Source organism: Manacus candei, unplaced genomic scaffold, assembly GCF_025592945.1.
Source record: "Manacus candei isolate 608988 ecotype Guabito, Panama unplaced genomic scaffold, ASM2559294v1 h1tg000067l, whole genome shotgun sequence".
In the NCBI taxonomy this organism is placed as follows: Eukaryota; Metazoa; Chordata; class Aves; order Passeriformes; family Pipridae; genus Manacus; species Manacus candei.
Window position 1 is genome coordinate 2,586,436 of NW_026138115.1, and position 25,205 is coordinate 2,611,640.

The following is a 25,205-nucleotide window of genomic DNA, read 5'->3' on the forward strand; positions in this document are numbered from 1 at the left end:
AACAGCTCTGCTCCCAGGAGAAGAGCAACCTGGCTCTCCCAACAGATAAAGCTTTGACTCTTTCACCCCGCTCCTCTTTTTTCCCTTCTTGACAGTCTGCTTTGACCTGAGTGACATCCTCTCTTTGCTTTCAATCCCTGATTTTCTGCACTTGGGGACAGACTTTGAGCAGGCACTAAGTGCTGAGGCTATGCAGAGACGGTGAGGGGGGGCTGCAGCTACCCCACAGCCTGCCATTCAGGCAGATGGTGGAGAGGGCCGATATGAATAGCTCCTGTCAGTCTCATAGAGCGAACTTTACAATTGTGCTACGTGTTGGACTGCACGTGACTAATGCCATTCTTCTGCAGGCTGCAGGCAGGACACAGCTGTTTCTTTAAGGAGAATTTTGTTTTTCTGGGCAGAAAAGAAAAGCACCCATGACAATGTTGTATTCATGTATCCAATATTACACTCCGTAATTGGGCACGATCAAAGCTCATCCTGCCTCTCTCTCACTGCGTCTCTTTCTGGTAAATAAGATAATGTTTAGAAAAGAGTATGGCCTTGGTTTGGTCCTTCTGGAGGTTTAAATTCTACCTCCCCACACAACAGGTATGCACTGAGAAGAAGCAGCAGGGCCAAATATAGGGTTTTTTTAAATAATTCTGAATTAATTAATTTCAAGATCAGTAATGAACTCCACACCAAACACTACATGGAGCTTCTGTTGATGAGAAATTGTGCTGGAGAAAAGATAAAAAAAATACAGACATCAATATAAACATGTGAAAAGGTGAAGACCTCTTAAAAACTGCAAAATAAGAAATGCACAATGGGTGCTGGACAGGGGATGAGTCTGGATCTTGAGCTTACAGTGCAGAAGGGCCATGTGAGACCAGAAGTGTAGTGCTCCTCCTACCCACACTTTGGTCAGGCTCACAGCCTTGTTCTCTGTTCCACTGTATTGGATGAGGCTTCTCCATATCAGTGTTTCAACACTGAAATCAGTGCTGGGTGCAGCCAGAAACACACCCCTGACACTCCTGGACTAGCAATTCCTTACCCTGGGGCATGACCCTGTCCCACAGCCCAGACAGGGCTGCATGTGCAATTGGGCAGCCCTTGGCATTGGGATAAGGTGCAGACAGCCCCAGGCAGTGCTGCCCTGAGCTGGCCCCCAGGGCAGTCTGTCCACGAGGCACGCAGCTATCTATTTAGCAAGGCACAGTTACATCCCTAACATTTCCTTCCGATTGCCTCCCTTACTGTGTTTCCAGACAGACCATCTGCCCACCAGCACTGGTGAACCACACCATGCAGCTACACTATCTTTTATCTTATCTCATAACTTTAGCATAATTCATAATTTGGGGAGTTCAACCACCTTTGCTGTAGGCAGTAGTTCTCAAAGAAGTAGAATCAAGGTTGTACCAAGTTCAGTGTCATCCCTCCATCCCAGTTTTGGAAATGTCCTTCTCTAAAGTTGTCCTTTTGCTTCAAAGGAGTGTGGAAAGGTGATGAGGGCTGTAGCTGCTGCTGAGTGTCACCCTGGGAACCCCTAGAAGGGTCCATGGTAGGTGAGTGTTGGGAAATGCAAACAGCACACTGCACTTGCTGAGCAAGCTGGTCACAAGGAGCTTTGCAGGGCCTGCTTTTCTGCAAGGTGGGTAGAAACTTCCACAGGAGAGGAAATTATCACAGAGACGGAGAAGCATACACTTCTCTGGAGCGCTGCTGCCATCCTTACTACCCTGACGGTGCCCCAATGTGCGCCTTTGTGCTGAGCACCTTGGGACTAAGTGTGTATGCCAGGGTCTGCCTCTCAGCGTGCCGCATTTGATTCCCAGGCTGTGCTGGCACAGGTACGTGGCCATCACCGGGGAAAACGCCTGTCCGCCTCGCCGCTCCGCTCCAGGGAACAGCCAGGTAAACCCCCGTGCCCTCCCGGGGTGCGCTGAACAGCCCGAGCCGGGGCCGTGCCGCGGCGCTGCCGCCAGGCGGCGCTGCGGGAGCCCGGCTGGGCCCGGCCCGCTCCCTCGAGTTCGCGCCGATGGTTTTCTGTTTGCTGTGGTCCGTCCTCTTCCCTCTCTCCCTCCTTCCTTCCTTCCTTCCTTTTCTCCCTCCCTGCTTCCTTTCCTCCTTTCCTGCCTTCTTCCTTCCCTTCCTCTCCCCCAGCGCTGCTCCCGGCCCCGGCAAGCCGCAGCCTTTACTCCGGTCAGAAAAGCCAACATCAGGGGTTAACTGTTATTTATAACAAATCCCCTCCCTCTCTTCTCCCCTTATCCCCTTTCAGACGGTGCTGAGGGGTGCGTTCGGGAGTTGCTCTCATCTCCCCACACTGTACTGCTGCTGCTAAAACGCTGCGCACCAGGAGAGCAGGAAAAACCATCGCAGGGAAACAAACGAGCCTCTGTATCCAGGAGTCCCTTGCACGGGCAAAAGGTTCAAGGATGCCTGAGCAAAACCCAGGACAGCCCTAGAGCTCCCTCAGTTCAATGCTGCCTGAGCGTCCTCAGCGCCTTCCAGGTGCTTGAATCCAAATCTTCGGGACCAATCCTGCATTCATAAAGCATTGGTAAGATTTTCTGAGGAAAATAGGGTCTGCAGCACATACTGTGGTGAAGAAATCGAGCAAATCACAGAGCCAATATTGATCGAGGCATTACTGATCAGAATCAGTCTCCGCTGGAGCTCAGTATTTGCTCTAGGAGCTCTGGGCTTGGTACTCCCACTGAAGCCAAATTTTAACCGGGCGTGGATTTTTACAGGTGCCAAATTAGGTTCCACCATGAGTTTTCCATTAAAAACACAAGAGCTGGGTACTTGGAGCACATTAGCACTCTGCTTTTCTGGGATATTACGTCCCAGTGTTTACATCCACTGGGATTCTATGGTGGGTGCTGACAGGAGGCAGCAGAGTTTGGTATGTGCTCCTGCAGAATGTAAACTACTTTGAACACCAATATGCTGAAGTAAAAAAAAAAAAAAAAAAAGTTTGTTTGCCTTAACACAATCTCTTCAATCATCTTTTGAAGAGAGAATGCTAATAAAGAAAAAAATAATGTGTAATTGCTCATAACAAATAACAATAAGAATATATTGTCCAAATTGGGCGGCCAAACCAATTTTTCCAAGTCTGATGCCAAGTTTGTCGTTTTTCTTCTTTTCTTTCTGCCCCCAGTGAATGTAGTACATAGGAAAGCCTGTCACTGTTGCACAAGCTAGATCTGTGCATCAAGCTGCCAGGCACGAGCAGAGCTTCACATGAGAGATAGTGGTATTGGAGAGCCTGGTCTGATCCATCATGGGGGACCAGGGGAATTAATCCAGATGGATGGTGCTTTTAAGTAATGCTTCGCTCACAAAACTCTCTAATCAGTGCCTCATGGTGAATGAGAAGTATTTGTAGCTATTTGTGAGAGTAGCTTAAATGTCTATTGCTTGCAGTGTGATTTGCACCTTGGCAATGAAATTAATAGACTTTTATATCTGATGAAACTTTTATGTCTGAGGAGGCTTTTATACCTGAAATACTTAGCAGAATTTGTATTCTTTTCTTCATGGAAGTATAATCTGAAGCTAGGCTCAAGGACAGCAAAGAGTGGTACAAGCAATACTTTGGCACAGCTTTGGCAATCCTCAGCTTAGTGACTGCTGTTTGTTCTATCAGATAGGAGTGACACAAAGTAAACTAGAGGAGACTTACAGTTTACCAGCCTGACTAAAACAGAGCTCTGCCTCTGCATCTGCTTGTCAGAGAAAGATCTGTAGACTATAGAGCTACCTGCACTGAGAGTAAATAGGAAGAGTGAAAATGCAACTTGCTGTCCTGCTAGGAGTCTCCTTCTCACTGACAGGAAGAGGTATGAGCATATATGTGTGCTGCTGTAGATCCCAGTTCAGAGGAATACATGAGCACGAGCTTATGTGCACTCTAAAGATGTCAACATATTCTTATTTATATGGACTCTACTAAATTAACCTTTGATTAGCATCAATCAGTTCTCCCTAACCCACTTCTTTTGGACAATGCTGAACAGAATGCTAATTCCAGCAGTCCAGGTTTACAATGTGATATATTTGAAACAATTGTCCAGTTGCAACTGATAGAACTTAAATGTTGGATACTGAGGGAGTCCTCAGGCCTGAGCTGGTCGAGAAATCCCCCTCAGTCTAAGAGCTTAACCTAGATGTACAGGACCCTTCTGTTAAGGATTAGTTTTGCTGGAAAATGCAAAAGGTTTACATTTTCTGATAAACAAGTGATTACATCTGCATTATTCCCAGAGCTGAAGCTTTGATGGCAAGGTGGAACATCTTTGGACAAAGAGAAGCACAGCCAGCCTCTGAAAAGCAGACCCTTTTGGATAAATTGACCTGGATAAAACAACAAGGACAAGATAGCATTCAACTCAGTGTGCTGAAAGAGCAAATATGAAATTTCTGAGCTACCAAAGCAGAACTTACACCAGCCACCACCTCAAGGAACAAAGGTGAGTAATGCGATAGGGACCTGTATGAATAACAGAATAAATATAGCAACATTTCCTCTGGATTGGTGGTAGGTTTACAAAAGGGCTTATGCTAGGATCGATGCTGTTCACCATCTCTATATGGGGCATGGCAAAGCGGGTGAATACTGGCAAAGTTTGCAGATGATACAAAATTATTCATAATAATCAAAGCTAAAGCTGACTTTTGCAGAAGGAGCTTATAATACCAACTGACAGTGAAGTGCCAGATGAAATTCAGTATTGACAAGTGCAAAGTAAGGCACTTAGGGAAAAAATAACTCTACTTATACATCTGCAGTGACGGTCTCTAGATAGCAACACTCAAGAAAGTTCTTGGGTAACTGAAACTGAGGTTTCTGAAAACATCACTTACTGCCCTGCAACAATCAAAAGGCAAATTGAATAGTAGGAATTGCTAAATGAGAGAACACAATAAAACAGAACAGAAAATAGTGTTCCAGCACTGAGCTAATAACTTTAGAAAAGATATAGAGCAGGTAACAAGGATGGTCAGAGTTTTGTAACAGTTTATTTTTCAGGAAAGACTAAATTAGACCTTTTCAACTTGGAAAGAAAACTACCTGAGGTGACTAGATTTAAGTGTATAAAATCACCAATGGCATGGAGAAGGTAAACAGACCAAGGTTAATTTGTATTTCTCTGATACAAGAATTAGGGATAACAAATTGAATTATCCTACAATAGATTTAAACCATAAGGAAGAAATTTTCCACATGATGCATTAAATCATGGGACTTGTTGCCAAAACAGCAACTTGTTGTTGCACAAATGTGTTTAAATAAGACTTAGACAAAGTCATGCCATATAGGACCACTGTTAGGATGAAAAATCCACCTTCAACCTGTAGCTCAGGGACTCTTGAAACTATCGATTGCCAAAAACCAGAAGAGGGTATCAGGTGTAGATCACTGTATACTGCCCCTGTCCTTGTGCCCTTCCTTAAATATCTACATAAGCTGATATCTGAGGTGAGATACTGGGCTATAGAGACTTTTCATCTTATTCACAGGAACATTTTTTATTTGAAGGAATGGGAAAATACATCCTGGGTATGATTATGCAGTGAGAGGCAAGGAATGTGTGTACTGGAACCATGTGAAAAACAAGGTCCCATTTCCTTCAACGCACTACTTACAAGTTTGTTTGGGACTATTCTGCATTGATAGCAATTTTGTTTTGATCCTCATAAAAGGACGTCTGCAGCTCAGAAAGATTTAGTTAGGATTTTTTTTAAAAGACGAGGTTGTTCTAGGGAGCTAACGTAATTCAAAGTGTCATCCATCATGAAAAAAATACTTTATTTTTTTGTGAAGATTTTGTTTGAATTGTTGTTGTATTATGGTCTCAGTCATAGCATCTTTTCTTACACCGGAATATACAGTACTGAGCCCATTAAAACAAAAGTCCCAGTCCAGTTCTGAAAGCAGCAACATGCCTGCTTACCTCTGGAGCCTCTCTCCAGCATGGCAGGAAGTCAGGGTGGCCATTCATTTCTATACACTTGAGTGTGTGTGTGCTTGCAGATTTGTGGTGCGGGAGAAAATCCAAGCCAGAGAGAGAGAGAGATAAAATTATATTTCTTCTTATTTGCTTGTTTGCAGACTCTACCAGGGGCTCAGATGCACTAGCTCAGTTGGCACAGTGTCTGCATCTAGGCTGACTGTGGGGTCTAAAACATAAACAAAGTAGGCAGTTGTTGAAGGCAGCACGCAACTGGCAGCAACCAGATGCGGGCCTGACAGGAGGAGCAGACAAGCTCCTGGGGCAGCACAAATTCAATTTTGCTCAACTTGCTGCTGAGTCTCATGTTGCATTGCCTGGTTTGCAAACACAGGGAGGCATTTTCCCACTGGAGCTAAAAACCACTGAGATGGGGATGTTTCTGCTGTCCCATTTTATCATACAGATTTCATGACCACATTTGAGGACATATCTGACATAGAGGCAAAAGTGAAAGACTTTGAGATTTCCCAGGAGTGAGACAAATATCCATCCTCAGCCCCAGGAGCCTTCTGATACTGCAATGAAGTGTTTTTGGTAGGAAAACTTTGGTTGCTTTCTGTTCCAAACAGCTCAGCTTTGATAAATGCAGCAGGATTGATCTGTGCTGTGTGTCCCTTAACTGAGTTACCATGTATAATCCTCTCTGGAACAGAACATTTACATTCCACTGACCTAGTTGAAAAAATGCATTAATTTTAATTTATGCAAAATTCTCCCAATAGAAGAGTGAGAGGAGAGAGGCGATTTTTTATTTGCAGTCCTTGCCTGCTTGGAGCTAGAAGTGAAGGCCAGCTTTTTAATCAGGATTTTTTTAAAATGCTGAAGCATTTCAGTGGGTGTCTTGTTCATGTAATCCAGATAGAGCTTTATTACCTCACATATATCTCATGGAGTCACAAATACAAAATGTACCATCAACCTGTCTCCTCTCCACTGCAGGGTGTCTCTCTGCCTCTGGAGACCCCTGTGCCATGGGGCACCAAGGATAGTTTAACACAAGAAAGAAAACAAAGCCTTCACCCAGACACCTCATTTCAACTGGCCCTGTTGGACATCTCTGTGAAGGCTGATCCCATATGGAGGGATTGGGGAACTTTATTGTTGAAGAGGGGGTTAATGGTGCATATTCCTATATCAGCTGACCTGAAAAGCTGACCTGAAAGCTAACCAGAGAGCATGGTTAGCCCACAGCCCAGCCCCAGTGCTGCAGTTCCAACAAAGGAAAAATGGCCAGTAACATTTGTGAGAGTTGGCTGTGTAGCCAAAAATTTGGCTGTAAGGTCACTTCATCTGTCTCAGTGAGTCAAACACAACAGGAACATTTACAAAAGGAACTGAGTGGAGGGTGCTTTGCTATTGCTTCAGCATGGAAAAACAGAGGGAAAGATGCCTCATGTTAGAATTCCCTTTAGTAAGAATCATTTTGGGGTCTCGACTCAGCAATGTGGCTGCAGCCAGCCAGCCCCATTTCCACATGGGAGGCTGGCAGAGCAAGGAAGAGGTAGGAGCCATCATAATTGCTCAGCAAGCTCTTTGGCGGTTACCAAAATTGCTGCAATCAGTGTGAAATAAAGCAAATTCAGGAGCTTTTCATACCAAAATGGCCTAGGAACAGGAGAGCACCACAGTGTCTGTCATCTTTTTCTTTACTCCTGCATAAAGGGTAAATTTGGGGCAGGTGAGCACAAGGTCCTTTCTCTATCCCTGGGGGCTCAAACCCAGCCTGTCTTATGCTGACAGCCCAACTATGGCTGAGTCCTCTTTCTGTGCCCAAAGCAGGAGCTCTGCGAGCCTGAGCAATGCCACAGCTGTCCACAGGAGCCTGTGTGTGACCTGAGGGGGCAACTCAGAAACCCACTGGTCTGGGGAGATGTTTGAATCCCAGTTCTGTCATGAACCCTCATCCTATAGCAGAAACATGAAACACAGCCTATGCTTATGCACTGTTGCTGCATAGTATTTTGTCTCATGCAGTCCTTGACAAGGTTACCATGCAAACATAGGAACCACAACTTGAGCAAATGAGAGGAAAAAAAATCCCAAACCATAGTTATCTGCAACTGTGTAATTCTTAAATCTCCTTATCATGTAGTACCCTGCTGTTTACAGTCTTGCACCTTTCTTTGTTTCAAAATCATCTCTATAATAACTTCAAGAATGAGAAAAACTTCCCTTGTACGTGCAAGTAAGCGTTTGTGTTTACTGGAGATATCACAGGGATGAATTTTATTGCTAATGTGTAAGGGCAAGAGCCACCATGCTTCCAAGAGACTACTGCCCACCTGACATGATATTTTTTCTTGGTTGCTGGTATCTTTAGCTTACAGTAAAGCTCATTTCAGATGGAAAGTACTGTAGATGTTTCACTCATTACCAATGGAAATGTGATGGTGTGTTCTCAGTAAGGCTCTGAATGTGCTTATCTCCAGCTGTTTAAGAACACATTCATGTTGCTGAAGAAGGGCAATCCCTACACTAAACTGCAGCTGCTCAGAGAGATATAGTATTGTAAAATGCAGACAGTGATTTGTGACAATAGAGAAATTTTCCTTTTTTTCCCCAGGCAAAAAGCAGTCATTTTACAATCTATCTTATGCAGCATGAGAAAGCTATTATGGAAAGTAACCTTTCCCTTTTTCCAAATGAATAGATACCAAGAACATCAGAGGTATAGTATCAGGCAGGTATAAATAATGAAAGGTGAGGAAAGCAGAAGGTATATTGTCCACCAAAAAAAGTACCCCATCAGCTCCCTGAACATATATAAAGATTTATTTGGTAATTAAACCAGCAATATTAATTTCAAACATTACAATCCAATTGTCAGGTTTTCAAGCCTAGATAACTCACAAGCTGTCAAATCTCCTTCCAAACACATGTACACTCTTACAAACCTGTCTTTCTCTGCAGCTGGACTTCGGCAGAGTCTTAATTACTTCAAGAGAGAAAGATGCTTATGCAATGATACAACTTTTGCTAAAAATAAAGAAAACAGAAATCTATAAGTAATATCAGTGAAACAATGCGCATCTCTCTATACAATTTAAGGTTTGGAGAACTCTGGCAGAACGGAGGGAATTTTATCAGCCATTCTTCCAGGTATGGAAGTGTTGAGAAGAGACCAGACAGTAGCACTAGACCAGTTGTTCACTTGAGTAGCTTGGTAAAAGCAGTCTGCAGGTGGCGATACTTTTTCAGAAGAATCTTTATCTTCCATGGAATTTGTCATGATATTCAGGAATTTGAATTACTCATAGTTTATAGGGATTTGCTGTTATTAATCTAGTTTGTTTTAAGATTTCAAATGTCATTCTGTAATGTCACTCTAAGGACAAAGCTGACCAAAGCTTTCTGACAGAGAAGATCATTCCACAGTTTTGAACACACCTGGTGTTTTGTGCCATCACATCCAGACGCTTACTAAGAAAAGCAGCACATAATCATGAGCGTCCCACCTCTGTGGTCAGGTAGGATTTGTTCAAATAGGGGTGGCCCACTGTGCTATACCCTGAACCAGACCCTGTTCTCTGTGCAGGGTCTTTACCAGTGCAAGGAACTTGGCGGACCAAACTGGAGATGCTGCTAAATCTGTTTTGAGGGAAGGAGCGATCTATCAAGAGTTTGGCAAAGCTTATTGTATGAGCTGAATTGGCCTAATGTGATCCTACAACATCTAGGAACAAAAGTATCCCTGAAAATGTGGGAGTTTTGCCACCTTCAGGACAGGCTTGGTTGCATACCAGAAGGGCTTCTGGCATGGTAGCCTCACTGGCTTGATGCAGATGCATTAGTCTCTTCCTTCTTGCTATTACATTAATTCATATTTGTGCAAGCATACTGGTCAGAAACTCCTTGAGACTAAAAAAAAGCTTTTATTTTTTTTCTTTCTAAGAATTAATCATTAATTATCCATTCATGATTTCCTGGACCATTTAGGTAACCCACGTTTCAGCTAATGGGTTTATTCATTTTATGTCAGTTTAACTGTGTCACATTGTATCATGTTTCTTGATTGGGTGAATGAAACCTTTAAAATGGGATGTAGCAAGTAATGAATACCATGCTCATACAGTAGAGTAATTCTTCATTTTGTGTGTGACTGACTATGCAAACAAGATTACATCCAGGCCAGTGCAGCCAGCCACCACAGGGTGAATGCAGCAAGCCAGCTGCACAGGGAGTAAGTGGAGTTTGAAAATGTCATGGCAGACCTGGTCCAAATGCTGTGAATGAAACATCCCCTTTTCACAAAGTTTTTGTAAGAAAAAAATTAACTGGCCCTACAAAACGATCAGCGCTATCATCTGTTTGTTTGCTTGTTTGTTTTTGTTTAACAGTGGCTTTTTAAAACCTTTAAAGCGTATTGTTACCACTGGACTGAGTCTAATTTTGTTATCTGAATACACTAACCAGGGATAGCTGTTCCAAAAAAAAAAGGAGTAAATATAAAGAAAACCACAGTAAAACAATTTTAAAGTGAACAAAGTGAACAACTGAAAATTGAACTAATTCAAAAGAGTTTCTTTCTAAAATTGTTTTTGTATTTTAATGCACAAGCGTGCCCATCAAGCACGCCCACTCAGCATTATTTCTGCAACTGTAGTACACAGAAGCCTCAACATGAGAGGGCTTCATTGTCCTTTGCTTTACTCTTCTGTACAGGCTGAGCTGCAGACATGAAAATCTATTGCTCCAACAATTTCAGAGGGGGGGGAGAGAATTCTCTAGAAATATCTGTGATGGTAACTACTGTACGGATCAGAAACATGGATGAATCCAGCAGCATTCAGAGGTTTTCACAAATATTTACAAACCCTGTTTGCAGTGTGCAGGCAGCACTAATCACCAGTACAAAAGACGTATCAGCGTAGTGTTTAGCAACTGTGGTGAGCACTAAGAGTGTGAATGCTTGTTGGCTCTGGAGAGATTGCTTGGTAGTGGGAATATTGATTTGCAGACAGAAGATTTAGATAATCCATTTTCAGGAAGGCTTGTAGAAAAAAATAAATTCTGATTGCTGTGTATTTGACACAAAAGAAGGCTGCACTTTGTTTAGTTACATCTGCATGTTACACATCAGAACCTGAATAGATTTCCCTTAAAAACTGCCTTTTACCAGACTTCACACTGTTCTACTACAGGCAGATAGAAGCAAGACAAAGGGGTGTAGAAATTAGTTCTATCAGTGCAACTAAAATAGTTGGAAAAAACAAGTAAACTTTTGAATACAGAAATCATTCTTTAGGTCTGAAACTGGTACCAAGCTTCAAACTCAGTTTAAATTTGTTATGGTAACTGAAACAATGGTTCTGACTGATTACGTACAAAGGTTGGTTGGTACTCATGGAACAGGTGAACGGAGCAAGAGGAGATGCGATGAAGTCCTGCAGCCCAGAAAGAAACATCTAACATTGGAGCAGCTTTCAGAGAGTCACAGATTATGCCGAGTTGGAAGGGACCCACAAGAATCATTGAGTCCAACCCTTAGCCCTGCACAGAACCATCCTCAAGAATCACACCATGTACCTGAGAGTATCATCTAAATGCTTTTTGAACTCTGTCAGGCGTGGTGCTGTCACCACCTGACAGGCTGGGGAGCCTGTTCCAGTGCCCAACCACCCTCTGGTTGAAGAACTTTTTTCTAATATCTAACCTAAATCTTCCCTGACACAACGTCAGGCCATTCCCTTGGGTCCTGTCACCAGTCACCACAGAGAAGAGATCAGTGCCTGCCTCCCATCTTCCATTGCAATGAGGTGGCACCTCAGTCTCCTCTTCTGCAGGCAGAACAGACCAAGTGACCTCAGCCATTCCTCATACAGCTTCCCCTCAAGACCCTTCACCATCTTCATTGCCCTCCTTTGGACACTCTCCAATAGCTTAATATCTTTCTTATATTGTGGCACCCAAAACTGCACACAATATTCAAGGTGAGGCTGCCCCAGTGCAGAGCAGAGCGGGACAATCCCCTCCCTTGACAGGCTGGCGATGCTTTCCCTGATGCCCCCCAAGGACACGGTTGGCCCTCCTGGCTGCCAGGGCACTGCTGACTCATATTCAACTTGCCATCAACCAGGACCCCCAGGTCCCTTTCCACGGCACTGCTTTCCAGCATCTCATTCCCCAGTCTGTCTGTGCATCCAGGGTTGCCCCATCTCAGGTGCAGAATCCAGCACTTTCCCTTGTTGAACTTCAAATGCTTGATGATTGCCCAGTCCTGTAATTTGTCGAGGTCTCTCTGCAGGGCCTCCCTGCCTTTGAGGGAGTCAACAGCTCCTCCGAGTTTTGTGTCATCTGTAGACTTGCTTAGTGTCCCTTCCAGTCCTGCACTGAAGTAATTTATGAAGATGTTGAAGAGCACAGGGCCTAAGAAGGAGTCCTGCAGAACCCCACTAGTGACACTATTACCCTCTGTGCTCCACCCGTGAGCCAATTGCTCACCCACTTCATTATGTGTTTATCCAGAAGGATCCTGTGAGAGACAATATCAAAAACTTTACTGAAATCCAAAAAGATTGCATCAACTACTTTCCCTTCTTTAGCACAAAACTGATGTCTTTGCTGAGCTGGTAATAACTCTCTCAGCAGAGAGATTTTTTGGGTAGGTTGGCTAACCTGTTGAGTACACCTTATCTGTTGGTGTGACAAGGAAAATGGAACGGATCCTTCACAGTGTTATATCAAGCAGATTATATTAAGTGCAACTGGTCAATGAAATACATCCAAGCTGACATGTCTCTGAAATGCTGAGACGTTTATTCAAAACAAGATTGTGAAGCAGAATGAAGGACCAGTGGGAATATATGTGGCTCATATTGATTCAGTTAGGAGCTTGCTATAAAGCTAAACACAACAAGCTTCCAGTGAGTTCATCTGTCTGTCTCTGTTCCAGGCCCTTCGGTGCTTCTGTCCATTAGCGAGTCCCTTTTAGCTTGGGGTGAGTTGTTAAAAGATCTTGGACTGCTCTGGATCAGGGCTTCAGGTTCCTCCTCCTCATCCTCCTCTGCTCTTCTGCACCAGGACTCCTTTCTCTATCATTCCTTCTCCTCTTTGTATTGTCCTCTGTCATAGATTCATATCATTTCTATCATCATCTTGCTAACAGCTCTTATTTAGAAGTAAAGTAGGATCTCTCACCCGTATGTTTATCTTGCTAATGGGAATTATCTGAATAGAAGATGAACACAAGCAGCACTCATTTACCATGAAAGAGCAAGCTGGAAAGTGTCAGAGAGATGCGATGAATGAACTCCTCTTGCTAATGGCTAGCTGGCCTTGTTATTAATATAGTTATAATAATGTTAAGCTTCTTTATTAAGTCAGCAGACTGGGGCTATTGGTTACACTTCATTTCTATGAAATAGGCCCATTTTTCAATTACATTGTAATTCATGGTGCCTTTAAATGCCTGGAAAATGCAAGAAGTTCAAGAACATCTCCAAAGTTTAACTACAACAAAAAACTCTGTACAGAAAGACCACATCCGCTGGCTTGTGATTTACTTCTTCCCTGTTCCCAGATGAAGAGAAGAAAGTGATTACGCCCATGCCGATTTGGAACCAAAGTTTGTGACAGATAAAACTGAAAGTAAGTAAAGATTATCCTGAGGACATAACTGAAATTGTCTTTTTAAAACCCTCTGCCAGAGACCTCCAAATGCTGAGTTACCTGGTTGTGCTTAGCAGTCACATACTGGTGTGCAGCTGCAATTTCAGAGAGCCTGGCAGCATGAGGGGACACGTGTTAGAGCACCTTTATCTCTTCCTCATGCCTCTGTGCCCCGATGTAAGCACTGGGTCCATTTTCAAGTCCCTACCTATTGCTGGGGCATAGACATGGTACAGTCCATCCTGGGGCTGTAGGGCACCCAGGGGAGCACTAGGATCCTCATGTCTCTCAAGTTTCTAGTTGTGTGGGGAAATAGCATTACCCTAAGGATGCTCTTGGACAGTGATGAAAGCAAAATGCTGTTTGCCTCTGGATCACTATAGACACTGTATATATCTGAGCTCTCAGCCTTGCCCAGGTCTCAGCAGCACTACTGCCCTCTCCTGCTGTGCACACTGATGTGAGGGCTGGCTCTCAGTTACAACTTGTCTCATGATGCCTGTTCAGGAGGGAAGCAGAGTCTTTTTCCTTTTTGATGTCCTTGTTTTCATCTGTTCCATTTAGTGGTGTTTTGAGGTCTAGTAGGTAGGAGTCCCAGGGGATTCTGTATTCTCCTGGTTGGAAATCCTTTTCAAAGGAGACAGTTAATGGTTGCTGAGGAGGGTGAAGAATGACCGTGGAGGGAATGGTTGACTCCCAACTTCATCAGTGAAGACAAATGTAATAGTGGTTGGAAGGAGGAGAGCAGAAAACAGCTATCTTTTCTCTAACTCTCTTTTTCTGGGTCTCCTGAGTCCCATCCCAGTTGCACAACTAGGCATTATCTTTAAAATTACCCCTATCTTTCCAAGACAGTCAAGTCCTTTCTAAAGCTAAAGCTATGGTTACACCCCCACAACACAGGAGGAAGAGACTGAACTTTGAGAAACGATTGGAAAAACTGCAAATATAAACTTGAAGTTGATCCAGTTACCACTGTTTGGGAGACCCAAGTGGTAGGTTTTTGTAAACCCTTGGCTGCTGATGAAAGGCGGTTCAGTTGCTCTCTGACTCTCTCTCACTCCATTTGTATTGTTCCAGTGTGACAGCTCAGCTTTTGCCAGCATGGCAGCAGTGATTTACTGTTCACATTATGGATAAGGAAAGGACTTGAGGTACGTCCCTTATTCCCCCATCTCTTGGTCTTTCAGCTCCAGTGATTTCCACTGCACTGTGACATGAGCACACCTTTGTCTGGTGTCCAGCTCAGCACAACTTACAGTAAGGGTCCTGGTGCCAGGCAGTGGGGGCTGTTGGTCAGCTAGTCATCTCCTTTTGTTTGGGCATGTAGGGGTGTCTATGATAACACTGAGCCTCTCTGATATTCTCAGGGCAAAGCACTGGCTGCAGAAGACAGCCAGCGACATTTCACCTCCCTGATTAGGATGAAGCAGCCTTTTGAATTTGAGAGTGACTGATATTCATGACCTTTTCCTCTCAGAAGTGAAGAACTGTCTTTAAAACATGCTCCGCCTGTGTCTGGGGATGTGCAGTCAGCTGAGCTGCCCTTGAAGACAGAACTTGAAAGGACTTCACTTCCCAGGGTGTTGGTCCTATGAAGGGAGGGGAATAGGGGGTTTGCTTATTCAGGGTAAGAAAATGCACATGAGCGCTCAGGGGTGGGCAGTTGCACTTTCTATCTTGCTCAGCTGTGACCAACACCGAGGCATCCTGTGCCTCAGGCTGGTGATGGCAGTAGGGCTGGCTGGAGGAGGCATGCCAGAGCCTGAGTGCAGGTTCCACCACAGGACACAGGGCAGGACCTGCCCCAGTGCCAGCTAGGTGATTGATAGTGTGTAGCTTATCCTCCCAGTGTATCTTGTGCTGCCATTTTGTGGTGGGAAAAGTTTCACCCACTAAGAGAGTTTGAGAGTTAAAGGTGCCAACAGCTTGTCCCACTAATGGACTTGAAACCCTTAGAGCTGCCAGGAAGTTTGGAAAACTGAAACCACTTTCTGCAGATTCACCAAACTGTTGCAGTTTGTCATGCATGAGGAGGAACCCCTGCGCATTGTGCCAGAGATGAAAAGGCTTCCTTAGAAGGGATGAAAAATTAGTTTAAGATATGAGTTATCTCCATGCACAGACTTATAAAGACAGATGTACAGCTGAGCAAGGGGGTTGAGGTGTTTTAATCACAGCTACAAGGCTCTTTCCTAATTTCCTACATATCTTAAGACAAACTAGGGGTCTGATGCCAGTTCCTTGCAGGAAGTAGCAATGCCAGGATTGTAGCTTGCAGCCTTATCAAAATTATAGCAAGATACAATTCTGTATTAAATGATTGAAAAAATAAAAAACCACCCCAAGAAATAGAACCAAGGAGTCATAGAAGATGATCATAGCACTCTTATGATCACAGTGAACCTTTTAAGCTTTAAAATTTTGAGACTATAAAAATGATATTTTCTGTGCAATACAAAAATGTCTGCTCATTGCTAAAAAATATTGTTTTCATTACTGCTACTACTGTCTATGCCAAGGCAGAGTTTGTTTCCTCTCTGCATAGTGGAAGGGAAGTCCTGAGAATTGCAGACCTGCAGCTGAGAGTCAAATTACACTGAAGATATTTTTACAGCTTTTGGCTTCTTTTAGTGGACCTCCTTTTGCATGGATACTCTTTTCAAGCAGAGCTTTGTGGATGTAAGTAGGCACAGGAAAAAAAAAAAACAGGAAACTTTCTCAAGTATATGCATTAGCAACTAGTCCTGAGGCTCATCTGAAGCTGTTGTACCTACTTAGGCGGTGTTTGAAGAGCTTTCAGATCATAATGAATTCATGCACCCTACTTAATTTAAATACACGGAGGCACCATTTTTCAGTGCATAATCCTGAGCTCTCCTGTTTCATTTTGCACATCAAACAGGAAGGTACTTGGGATCAGTCTGACCTCGTGCACACTGCCATTATGAGAGAATAAAAACTATTTCAATGGATGCAGTGTTTGGGGCAGTGAGCAGCATCCAAGGGATTAATCCAGGACCCCTGGTGCCCAGCCAGGCTGGCAAGGGGGAGAGCACAGCTGAGGGGCAGTGTGTGGCTGTGCCTGTGAGCCCCCCACCTCAGTCTGTGCCAAAACTCCCAGAGGGTCCCAGCCCTGAGGCAGGGCAGGGGGCTTGAGCTGCGTCTCTCACTCTGTTCATCCATCTATCAACCTTATGCAAACAGAGGAAGGGATGACAGACTGATTACTGCAGATAATACAGACAATACAGGTAAAATAAGAGCTTTTCAGATGTTGGGGGAGAGGGAAGGACTTTTGCAAGCATGGAGGAGGGTGTGTGTATTGATAGGCACATCAGTTGCTGCAATTCCCAGGAAAGAGTGGCTTTACTTCCAACAGTCTTTCCATCTGCATACTTTTTAATGTAAATAAGTCTTTCAGCTCCATCACCTCCTTATCCCAGTGGTGGACTTGGACATGTCCCCATATAGCTTTTGGACACAGAAGCTTACCTGTGGCTTACATGGCAAGAAAACTGTCCCTGCCTATGCAGAGCAGCCTTACACGAAGGCCACAAGTTACACACCTTATACACATATCTTTAGTTAATACAAGGGCATCTCCACAAATGTGTAGCGTGATGTGTGCTTCCAGCTTGCTACACAGAGCTCTCTGTGACAAAAAACTTGTCTCCTCCATGACAGCCTATAAAGGTGCATGGAGTTTCTTGTAATGCTAGTGGCAGGGGCTTGGTTTGGCTCAAGAAGCTCTGACCACTAGTTATATGACCTTAGAGATTTTTCCTCTTCCCTTTCCATCTGAACCTGACCCAATCCAGGCCTCTCCCCAGTAGGGAAAGTACTGAAGAATGAGAAGAAAACAAGGGAGAAGAGATGCCAGGTCCAGAGGAGTTACAGATGGCCATGGTGTATCGCAGAAATCTGTCTGCAGATGAACCCTGGACTGGCCTAACACTGTTACCATCATTGGCAGCAAGTGGTGGAAGTTGATGGCACCTAATCCACCCTTGGCCCCAGATACCAAGCTCTCTACCTCCAAAACGCTTCTGATGCTCAAAGTGCACCTCACCAGACCTTACTGCTGTGAAAACTGCAGTTACTTCAGACTCACTACTGCCTCTTCACACCTGCCATGGCTGCTCTACTATGCCAGCACACTTCAGCCCATGGCCACCCTCCTCTCCAGAACCCTGTCTACAGTGTACTAGCCCTTCTCCTTCCTCAGCCAGGCTTGCCAATTGCTGGTCTGGGGTCATGAGTGCAGTTCTGGAGTACTTCAGCAAAGGGAAAAGGGGAAAAGCCTGCTGCAGGCTGTGCCAAAGGTACCTGAGCAGGTCCAGCAGGCACCTCACTAGCTTTTTGTGTCTCTCTCTGTGCAGCAGCTAATCCACAATCCAGATAAAGTAGTTGTGGGTGATGGAGAGCTGACAGTACCACCCTCTGTGCCGTGGGGATCATGGACAGTGAACTGTCTGGAAGAGGTGGCTCTAGAGAGGTGTCAGCAGGGCCCATGCACACTGCTGTCAGTGAGAGTGCTTCCAATCATGCACTGCCTGTGGCTGATTTGCAAGAGTATGCGCAATGGATGCAGTCTTGCACATGAATCACAGAATATGCCTTCCTGTGTAATTTTATCAGCCGTAAATTGTGAGTCACAACCAGGTGTGCCAAGTATTGAGTTCTGCGTGAGCCCACAGACAGGGTCCACACCTGGAAGATCCAGACTTTGGAGCATTTTGAACACAATCATTTTGCCATGTTGCCCATAGCTTGTTTTTTTACCTTAGGCAACAAGCTTGAAGAGGTCGCCTAAAGCACAGCAGATCTCCTGCCCTACATGTGCCCTATTACTCTTGTTTTGAACTAGTGGCATCCAAGCCTTCCCAGTGTCTTTCAACACCCTTTTTGCCATCTCCAGGATGAAGGATGAGAAGCAGGAAGAGCTATTTTTCCATACATAAAAAAAAATTAAGTAAAAATTAAGTTAAAAAGTACAAAAAGTAAAACATGCATCTCAGGCCCAAGCAGACCAAAGTCACCATGCACTTCAGGGGACAGACCCAGATGAAGCCTCACCCATGCAGATGAGGCTGACAGCTGCCCTGTGATGTGAAGGGGGAAGAAGGCCAGGAGGTCTCCTGAGACAGTGATACTAGGAGCTGGCAAAGCAGCAGAAAAAATAGCTTCCACAGGAGTCTGCAAGATGGCAAGTTTGCCCTAGCAGGCTAGTTAAAGCCACCTTGGGTACCCTTACATGACAGGGCAGACATGCCAAGATCCTTCGGATCCTTTTGAAATTGTACTGACCTCAGCTTGCCCCTCAATCCATGCTCTGGTTGCCTCCCGTCTAAAGAAGAAAGTCCTTTGGCAATCCTCCTGCTCCGCTCGCTGACACTGCCCCTTGCCAGTAATTAAATAATAATGGACTAATGGAATATGTCATGATGGTAAGTGCTCAAAAGATTTATCTTTGTGTCTTCATTTAAGACATTTTAGCATCAGCCAGCAGTTTCCAGCCATCATGATAATTTATTTGAGTGATTTATACGGAAAAACAAGACAATACCTCTAAGACAGCTCCTGGAGCGTGGCTTGTTGCTGGCTAACACTGCCTCTGGGAGCAGAGGTACTCATTTACACCTTGTACTTCTCATCTCAGCGGGAGGGTGATTACCCCTGACAACAACACCCCTTGCCAGGGATTTTAAGCATTTCTGTTTGAACAAATATGAAGCTGCATGGAATAATTTAAAAAGCACAGAGCACGGGAACAACATGGGAAAGGATTATTTCAACAGTGCTCAATGCTGCAAAATGAAATGAAAAGAAAAAAAACCCAAACCAATAAACTCAAAGAATAGATCCAAAGTAAAACCAAAATGTATTTAGGGACTCCAGAACAAAAACTGAGGGGAGAGAGGGCCTGAATAATCTGTGGGAATAATCAGACGCTAGACACTACCACGTTAAAGCTCTCGGAAGCACTGACTGAGAGCAGCTGCAGAAAGTACATTTTTGTCCATAAAAGAGCAGTGAACCATTCTGCAGAAACATACAAGCAATTTACAGGCTCACCATTGCCTCTACAACTGCCTGGTCTATCCATTTGCAGAGAAATATTGCCAGTTAAACAATACTGCACTGTACTAAAAGTTGACTTACTGCATTTCTGAAGCCCTTCAGTGATCAGTGCCATCCTTTCCTCCCTGGACTCAGTGATGTCCCTGCATGTTACATTCATTTGCAGAGCATCAGTGGCCTGGCCACTGGCACACAAGTCATGGAGCCAGGAGGCAGAAGGGAGCATTCCACCTCGCTTTGCAGTCAGAGACAGACAGCAGGGCTGGAGGAGACATATTTCCAAATATTAAGTATCTCTAAGACTAAAGAGCAAGTTATTTTCTCCCAGGGACCATGACACCTGTTAAGCAGTACAGAGGGATCAGCATGTTGAGTCAATCAGCAGATAGAATGTCTCACCACAAGCTGCACCCAAGCAGGGGGTCTCCAGGTCAAGGACAGAGAGCACAAGTCTGAGGGAGAGACTGTCCTTGTTCTCCTGCGCTCTGCTGGTGTAATGAGACTACCAAAGCTTTCCTGTTACAACCTGAGCAAACCCTGCTGGTGCTGCCTAGGGAGTAATATGCTCTGAAACTGCTGCGAGTGTTTGCCATGTCTCCCCCTCCTTGTCCCTGCATCCTCAACACTATTTCTCCATCTCTGAGATAGCTGGGGTAATTAATACCTGTTTCCCAAGGCCACTGCCGATGTGAACAAAGTTAAATAGCCTTTTGTCCGACTGGGAACCTTGTCTCTGAAGCAGCTGCAGTTCAGGAGTTTGTTCTTGTTACACTCTGCAACAAATTCCACCAGTGAAGGCTTTCTCAAAAGCAACAGATTTTTAATAGACTCCTTAGCTCTGACGAAGTGATGTTTTTTGATAAATAATAAAATACCCAACTCAGAAATAGCTATTAATTATTCAGTGGAACAGCAACTACAACTTCAGTTGCTTCATGTCCCAAACCAATGGGGAGGATGGGTAAGGGAAACAAAATAAAAATAAGCAAAAAACCAAAACAAAAAAGCCCCCAACAACACAACAAAATAATCTCACACAAAACTCCCTTACCAATTTGTTTCACTCTTTGCTCCACAGTTTACTGAACCTGTGGGCTCACAATACTGCTTCAGCTCCCTGGGAGCAGAGCTATGTATTTACCTCTCTTACACCCCAAGGAAGTGAATATGCTGTTATCAGGTAAATTAAATTAGTTTGGTAACCAGGCCAAGCCAGTGTAGGTCCCTGGTGATTAAAGAAGATATGTCAAAATACATCAGTTGCAGTCCAGCCTATATTACTCATATTAGCTTTTCCAAGAAAGGAAAGCTCTGAACAAACTCTAAATTCCCTTGAAGGGACTCTGGGACTGCAGTCAGGTTGCAGTGTTACTTGAGACGAGTCGGCAAAAGACCATCAAAACACACAAGATGAAGTACTAAGATAGCAGAACAACCTGACTTTTCAGGATCACCCTCCCCATAATATGTAAGTGCACCCCGTAGGCATGAACAAGCAAGAAACCTCCACACCCTATGTCTAGTTAAGCCCATGTCATTTAAAGAAGCCAGGATTTTCATGCCATTTATCAATCTATGGTAGTGATAGGTGATACCTGCCACCAGGCATTGATGCTTTCCTTATTGACCCTTCCTGCATGAGTTATTACTCTAGAAATAAGGGAGGATGAGCACGATGAAGTAAAGTGATTTGTACTAATGATCACAACTATTATGGAAAGAAGCAACAAATGAAAACAACCCATTGGGTTCCCAGGCTCAGTGAGCACATGAGTCTGTGCTCTCTGTTGCTGTCCTCTTTTCCTAAGCAAAGGAAGGGGAGGGTGGTTGAGATAAGAAGACCCACATTCCCTTTTTTTCATAAGTTCTTTCTAATAAGAGAGGCCTATCCAGGAAAGTAAACTTTATCCCTGATTATTGCTAAAAAGAAATGTTTAGGAGTATATATTTGTTTTAAGAAGTGTTGTGTTGTTCCCTAGTGCACAGAGAGAGCTCTGTGTGTGCACGTTTCTCTTTGTGCACAAGGCTCCCATGCAAGCCATGGAGGAAGCCTCCTAGTTTGGTCAGAGACAACAGATAAAACTGTACCCAGGCTCCTATGGCATGGTTGCTGCAGCAGCAGCCACCCAGCCACAGCAGGATCTTTGATCTCCTCCAGCTTTCTCCTACCCCCAATATATTCTTTGGAGATGTTTTCATTAAATGCTTGAGAACAACATCTGTGCCAGCTTTCCAGTCTTCATATGCATCAGTCATTCCTCTTGAGACAGAAGGGGACTTTTGCTACTGACTTAGGGCTTTGTACTTACAGGTTTTTATAAGCCAGTGATAGGAATATTAAAACCAGCTGTATTTTTAGCACATGGAAAAAAAATGTTGAGGTGTATTATTGAAAGTCAATAATAAAGGAAACATAGGTTGTAAACAAATACTTGGGGGGGGGAGAAAAAAATCCCCAACACCACTGTCTGTACTTCCTTTTTTCACCCAAGGAAATCCACAAACCAGCTTAGTGACCACTCTTTCTTTCTCTCTTGAGTCTGATTCTCCTCTCATTTACACAGCTGTAAATCCAGAATAGTTACTTTGAAGTCAGAGGAGTTTGAGAAGTTCTAAACACATGTAATAGGAGAAGAATAGGTTTATCTATAAACAGACACTCCCCAGCTGACCAGATCATGATCCTGTTGATTTAGGGTATTTCTCAGTTAGTTCAACAAGAGCAGGAGAAGCCACTTCATTCAGTGAATTTACACTTGCAGACAGATCTACTAAATCCATGGAAGTTACATCAGTCTCTGATGTCAGAAGACTGGGGATTTGATTTTGTGCATACTGGCATAACTCAGCAAAAATCTGATAAGTAGGAGAAGTCCAACTTAGATCCATTATTTACAATGAAAAATACCTGCATTATTTTTCATCAAAACACTCATTGTTTGTTAATAGCCTGAACTGAGCAAATCACTAGCAATAAAATATCATAAAGCCTCTAGATGAAAGTTTGATAGCTGATAGGCAGTTTTGAATATTAATTGATGCAAAAAAAAAGGTAAAAAATACCCAAGGACAGCTCTGACCGTGCACCAAGATGAAGTCAATAGATAGGTGTCAAATGGGTACTAAGCAGGAAAAGCAATAGGCCTTGCTATTAGCACAGCGTTTTGATTCACATGCTGTAATAAAATGACATTGTTAAGAGGATGGACAAAAACCTGGAGTTCCGAAAAAAAATATCATTGGTAACAGAAGGTCTTGTTGATTCCTATAGCAATCAGATTCACCAGTAAAATCTAGCATCTTACCCTTGTGGGGATTTTAAGAAACACAAATGCTTTTTTATGTTTTAAAACAGAATTATCTTCTGTCTTTGAAGAGTAATAGCTGATCACTGGTTCTTCAGTGATCTCTTGGAATATGCGTTGTAAAGAAGGTGCAGAAGTTATACTAAACCCACGATTTATAGAGCTGAAAGTGCTAAGGGTTGTTCTTCTGTTTGCACACATGGCAGTAACTGACTTTATTTTCCTTTAACACACCACAGACTACAAGATATAGCACTTTTCTCCCACCATGCTTTCTCCTGAGCATAGATAGTACTGGAAACGATGGCTCCTAAAAACTATTAAGTGGCCTAAATACTGTGGAGTATGGTATTTGCTTTGATGAAATCAGGCAGAAAGTCAGGACTGAAGCAAGCCAACATGACCAGCTGAGATGGGATGGTCCTGCTGGTGGACTCTGGACTGACACGACCACTGAAGGAAAGCCCAGCTAGGAGGCACGTGATAAATTCATACGCATAAAAGCATTATAAGATAACACCAGCACTGCTGTGTTTTCCAGTTTGGAAGGGAACCATATAACCACAGATTTGATTGAGCTTCTGCTGGGAAGTCAGTGTAATCATCACCTTGAAAAACAGATCTGTTGTCTGTCACATAGACACAAATTGCTTATGACACTTTGGGTTGTTCAATTATTCTTACTTCTAACAAGATTAAAAAGAAGTTTTTCAGGGTGCTTTTTATCACTTCCCTTTGCAGCACTAGTGAGGATGCTTGGCTTTAGCATGTCTTTTGATTCCCTAAGTTGAGGAAGTTATCATTTCCAAATAGCTGGGCCTCTGGCTTTTTGTATCACATGTTGCTCTACAGGAACCTTTGGGAGTTGGCCACAGGCAGATCAACATGAGAAAAGGTGGCAGAAATCTGCAGGATGTCATTGGCTTCAGCTCTTCTATCAGCACATATTGCACAAAGCAGAACTTGCCCTTAATATTCTTTTGTTGTTCTAACATCAAAGGGCTAAATTATGCCCACTAATATGTGTAAGAGGCTTTTCAGTTATCTTTCTGATGCAAATTATATCATTTTGCATTATCCACTGATTATCTGTGGTTTGAAAAGTACCGCAGATGTTGAGCAAAGCCTATATGTCAGTTCTCTCCTCTGAGAACAGCATCCATAAGAAAAATTGAAACAGCCCTGTAGGAATTCTAGTTTAGCTGTAGCTCAAGGGTGAAATCAGTTTGGGCTTTAAAATATTTGTCAGGTATTTGATGAAACTGTGATTAAAGGACTGGGTTTGCCCAGCTCAGCACCTGGATGTATACCAAGTCATCTCCAGCACATACATCCTCTCCCCTTGCTAGATACCTATATTTAGGATGCTGTTACATTTAACAGGCGCTCCAGGTCCATTAGACAACAGCCCAGTGTGAGATCTGCCCTTGGCTCTCACTGCACAACATGGAATAAGTTGTATTTGATTGTGGCAACATGCCGACAATACCAAGGTTAATGAATTAAAGATGTAAAACAAAGAATGCTTAAAGAAGTCCAATTACGAGTGATTGTTTTACTAGGTGGTATTTAGGATTCAGAATAATGATTACAAAATAAATCCTCTACTCGCCTCTGACTGGGCTCTTGTAGAGGTGCACAGCATTTCAAAAAACAGTTGAGTTGAGAAAAAGCAAATACAACAAAAAGCAAGGCAACATCAGCCACATGTGGTATTACTTCCTGGTTTTAAGGAGCAGTGATAGGAAAGTATGGGGGAAAAAAGGAACTATATCTTGACTCCGCCCTGTGAGTGTTATTATCATAATGTGGATAGATCACCTTTCTGTTTTTGCTTGTGTTAAATATCAGTAACCTAGCTCATTTGCAAGTTCAAGCTTTTGTATGTCTGTAACATAGCCTGTGACTGTAGTCAACAGTTATTAATTTAATGGTAGTTTCTGGACCATATCTTATTATCTAGTCAGATATATTGAATTATGACAGAAGACTTCTCCAGAAGTCCACTGAGGGCACTCACAGAACATTGCCAGATGATCCAACATCCAAGACAAGGAGGAGTGAGAAGAGCCTTATCACCCAGTCCCATCTATGCCTCTGAAGGTCTGAAGCTCTATCGAATTCACCCAGTCCTTAACTTGTGGAAGTTAGGGAAGATGTGATTCTATTAGACTCTCCTTTTTCCTCC

At 43.5% G+C, this 25,205-nt stretch overlaps 1 long non-coding RNA gene across 2 annotated transcripts in view; it reads left to right on the top strand.

Moving 5' to 3' along the window:
* Positions 1-1,757: 1,757 nt before the first annotated feature.
* The window catches only part of LOC127479568 (uncharacterized), a 40,148-nt gene continuing 16,700 nt past the window's right edge, over positions 1,758-25,205 (top strand). Inside the window, exons 1-3 of one of the 2 annotated variants that reach the window (XR_007907598.1) lie at positions 1,758-2,557; positions 4,270-4,475; positions 6,424-6,676. This is a non-coding gene — a long non-coding RNA (uncharacterized LOC127479568). Of the gene's footprint in view, positions 2,558-4,269; positions 4,476-6,423; positions 6,677-25,205 lie in introns of those variants that run through there. The other variant, XR_007907599.1, reaches the window with a different exon arrangement.